The sequence below is a fragment of the Elephantulus edwardii genome, unplaced genomic scaffold, assembly GCF_000299155.1.
Source record: "Elephantulus edwardii isolate Elephantulus edwardi_28Jun2011 unplaced genomic scaffold, EleEdw1.0 scaffold00351, whole genome shotgun sequence".
NCBI classification, from domain to species: domain Eukaryota; kingdom Metazoa; phylum Chordata; class Mammalia; order Macroscelidea; family Macroscelididae; genus Elephantulus; species Elephantulus edwardii.
In genome coordinates this window covers 732,461-736,974 of record NW_006400101.1, presented here as the reverse complement: position 1 = coordinate 736,974, position 4,514 = coordinate 732,461, and positions in this window count along the sequence as shown.

The window sequence follows — 4,514 nt, the reverse complement described above, 5'->3', positions numbered from 1 at the left end:
GTGCTTCAAATCCTCCTCACTTTTAGCATGTGTGGTTGTGTGTCATCTGCATATTGTGTGTCATATCTGCAGAGGTTATTGATGAGATGCAACATTCCTCTTCATAGAGTATAGCTTCTTGGATAATTTACTCAGTACATAGATTGATTAGGTATGGAGATAAAATACAACCCTGACATACTTACCTTCCCATTTCTAAAACATACAATACTCCCTTGCTCCATTCTCACACCAGCCTCCTGAACCAGTATTGTAATAATGCATTAATATATAATAACCTAAGTAAAGAAATATTTTGGAAGAGGAATGGCTTCCACTTCCTAAATAGCTTGCTTCCAGAAACTCTATGAACTTGGATAAATGATGAAAGTTATACAAGCATTCAGGTCTTTCATTTATAGGGTCACTAGGAGTCTTCTATGACTTGACAGCACTTAACAACTACAACAAAGAAATGTTTATCATCTAAATGTTTTAGTTTAGCCATTTTAATGTCATGTCAGACAAGACTCAGTCAATTCTTATAAGGTTTTCAGTGACCATTTTTTTTCATTTTTATTTTATATTGGTTTGCTTACCTAGTTTGTATGTATTGTGCTCCACCCTATTCTTCATTTATTTTGTCTCATGCAATCATTCCCATTCATTGTGGTTTGTAAAATTAATCGCCATTGAACTACACCCACCATTATCCTGTGGCATCAGATTCCCATGGAATTTTCCCCATTTCCTTTATCCTCTCCCTCTACCCACCGAATTGTGTAACCCTGTCATTTTTCCCAAATCCATCTTGTCCTCTCTGCTCCCACCCCTTCTCCCCACGGATCACCATACATGTTTTACTATTCTCCTATTTTTACAATAACTGTGACCGCTTTTCTGAAGTAGATCCCTAGACCCTTCTTCCCTGTCTAATTTGCTTTGGAAGCTATTTTGAACATGTTAAGCATGTATGACCATACTGGTATTTGAAATATTAGTGGTAAGACTTCCTATTTCACACCAACACAAAAATTAGTACTTTAGGAAAAACTGACAAATGAATGGTAACTTTAGAAGGTAGAGTAGCTAAAAATGAAAAAGATATATAATGAAATAAAAGAACAGAGTAAAAGATTTCAAAAGGCTTGTTAAGATTACAAAATAATTATTATAATGAATAGTGCAAAAACAAATGCGCTCTAGTGGCTTACTGGTAAGGTGTTGGGCTGTCAACTGAAAAGGATGAAGTTTGAATCCATCAGCTCTTCTAAGGGGAAAAGATGGATAATCTGTTCAATTTACATTCTCTGAGAACAAACAGGAGTTCAGCTATGTTTTTATTTGATACATAACAAAAATTTAAAAGAAAAAGATCTGTAATTAGAAAACTAAAAGGAAAGAAAAGAAAAAATTATTTTTTATTTCACATACACTGAGACAGTAAAAATATGCTTGAACAGAAATAATCACAATCTATTTGCCCACTATTCCTTGTCACCGTATTTCATTTTTAATACTCCATGACACAGACTTCAATAAATCTATGATGTGTAGGAATTTAGCTTTAACGTATAATCAAATACAATCAATATATTTTATCTATAACTTACTAAGCAAAGATGCAAAATTTCTGAAAAAGCACACTGTTCTGCTATGGTAAAATTATTTTAAAAGTAGAAAGATGTCAACATTCTAAGACACATGAACAAACAAGGAAGTAGTTTTGCTCCTGCTACTTCTTTATATTAGTCAATCACTTAAACTGAAAATTCCAACAAAGAAAATATTTTAAAAAAATGTGTTGCTTACTTTTGTTTTGCTTTTCCTTTTTTATGCTTCATAATTCATTAAAACCAAGGTAGAAAATTTTGGAAATCTGTATAAATCAAGAAGTTGGACAAAATTTACATTTTTGGAGGAGTCCCTGGGTGATGCCAACAGTTAAACTGATTAGCAGATAACCTAAAGGTTAAATATTCATGTCCAACTTGTGGTATCTTGAACAAAATGCCTACCAAATGAATAGTTGATGAGAGATAGAGGAGAGCAAAATGAATAAATAAAAAAAGTTGAGTGAAGAGAAAGAAAACATACAATGAATTTGATTAGACATTGCAGCTAATTAAATGCACTGTTGTTGTTTAGCATTGGAGTGGGAAACAATAGCTGACAATCTGGCAGATTTTCAGAAGGTTTTCAGAATTAATCACATTGGAGAAGATTGCCCGTCCTTCTTCCACGCAGCCACTGGTGGCTTCAAACAGTGTGCCTTTGAGAATGTAGTGCAGCTTTTTTGTCACTACACTGTTGTTATTGTGTGCTGTCAAGTCATAAGCGACTCAAAGTGACCCTATGAACAAAAGTCCTCAACACTTGCGTGACTTTCATCCTTTCTCCAGATTCATAGGGTTTCCAGAGGCAAGCAATTATGGAAGTGGATGCCACTCTTGCTTCCAAGCTTGTTTCAACCAGGGAGCTCCTTCAAACATGATTGCATTTGCCACTCTTGCTTCCAAGCTTGTTCAACCAGGGAGCTCATTCAAACATGATTGCATTTAACACATCAGTGTCACAGTGTTCAGCTTCACAGCAACTATAAGTTACTTCTGTATAGCAAGTGGACACACCAGGGCTACACTAGTCAATAATAATTCATGTTATTAAGCAGAATGTGAATGAAAAATCAATATGATTTGCAACTTTCACTCAGAATATAAGAATAAAACTAAAAAGGCAAAACAGTACCAAAAAATATAGACAATAGCAGAGCCCAGCTGACCAGGTTTCTTTTCATTTTCTTGCTACACTTCCTGGTCCTCAGATGGTGTCAACTTAAGGTACTATTTAAGAAAGAGAAGATGTTCTACTTTCAAATAATGATATAGACAGATTTATAATTGCCAACTTTATAAATAAACAAGTAAAAATACTTTTTATAAGGATTAGATTACTTACACATTATCCTTAGAAAAGGACGTTATTCTAGGAAAGGTAGAGGCTCAAGAAAAGAGAGGATGACCCTCAATGAGAAGAAGTGACACAGTAGAGAAGTAATGGGCTGGAGTAAAGTGGTGATTGTGAGAATTTCACAAGATAGAGCAAAATTCATATTGGTTGTTTATTGGATTATTTTGACTCATAGTTAACTCAATGACACTTAATAACAACAATAGCAGTGCAATTCAACTTAAATTAAAATGAAATAAATTAAATCTAATTTCTATTTTTAACTATGGGATCAGATTAACATACTTGACCATGGCTAAATATTTAAATAGTAAAACGTTTTTTAAAGATCTATTATTCTACTTCTGTTTGAATATTTTTAACTGTGATTTATGTGAAAGTTTACGAAACATGTGGTGTTGCTTTGTAGGGGTTTTCTGCCCCAATCAATCAGACATATTTTGTTCCATAATGTTAATTAGACTACACACTAAATGACCTATTTTATCAACATTTCCCTTCCTTTCATGCATTTCAGTAAAGTGTTAATTATATATCTCTTCATTTTCTGCTCATCTCTCTCTACATGCTTACTGTGCTAGATTGTTTCTTTCTGAATGTGAATATTTCTTAAAGTTTTTGTTTTAAATAACAATGATATTAACTGACTTGTTTCATTCAGCATAATGTCCTAAGATCTTAACTTGAAGAAATATGCAATATAATTCGCTATTAGGCACATGAGCTGAAAATAATAATATAGCTTAATTCCAGTAACAATAGTAAGGTTCAAAAGTGCAGTAACAACAACTGCTGGGGAAAATGTTGTGGAATTTGAACTCTCATACATTTCTGAGGAGAATGTAAAGTGGTACAACAACTCTGAAAATAATTTGGTATTTTCTTAAACATTGAAAGTATTAGTAGCATTTGATATAGACATCCCGTTATTAGGTATATATGCTGAATGTTTAAGAGCTTTGACAAGAACTGGTAATATGCATGCTTGTATTTATTGCAATTTTTTTAATAATAGCAAAGAATTGAAAACAAGGAAAGTACCCATCAAAAACAAATGGATATAGAAACTATAGCATATTCACACAATACAGAACTATGCACCATTTATTTTCTTTTTCAAAATATTACTATTTATAGAAATTCTAAGTCAATGACTGCACGAATCAGTTTTGTTTTAATTCTATAGCCAAAACCAAATGTGTGTGTGTGTGTGTGTGTGTGTGTGTGTTTATATATAGTTTAATTGTTTGTCATTTCTTTTTTTTTTCTTCTTCTTCTTTTTTTTTTTAATTGTGTAATCCTTAGGAAAACTTGCTTGACATTCTTGTTACCATCAGTTAGGAAATAAGGAAACACTTTTCACCAGTAAGTCTATGGTTAGGTACTTCTCCATGTTATTGAAGAGTAGTATACAGAGTTACTCTATCACTTGGCTAACAGAAGAATTTCACGAAATAGTATGAGCAAGAGCCTGTGGTGATGAAGGAAGACATTCAAGCTTCTCTGAAAGAACTGTCCAAAAACAGGACTCCAAAAATTGATGGCATATCAATTGACATATTTCA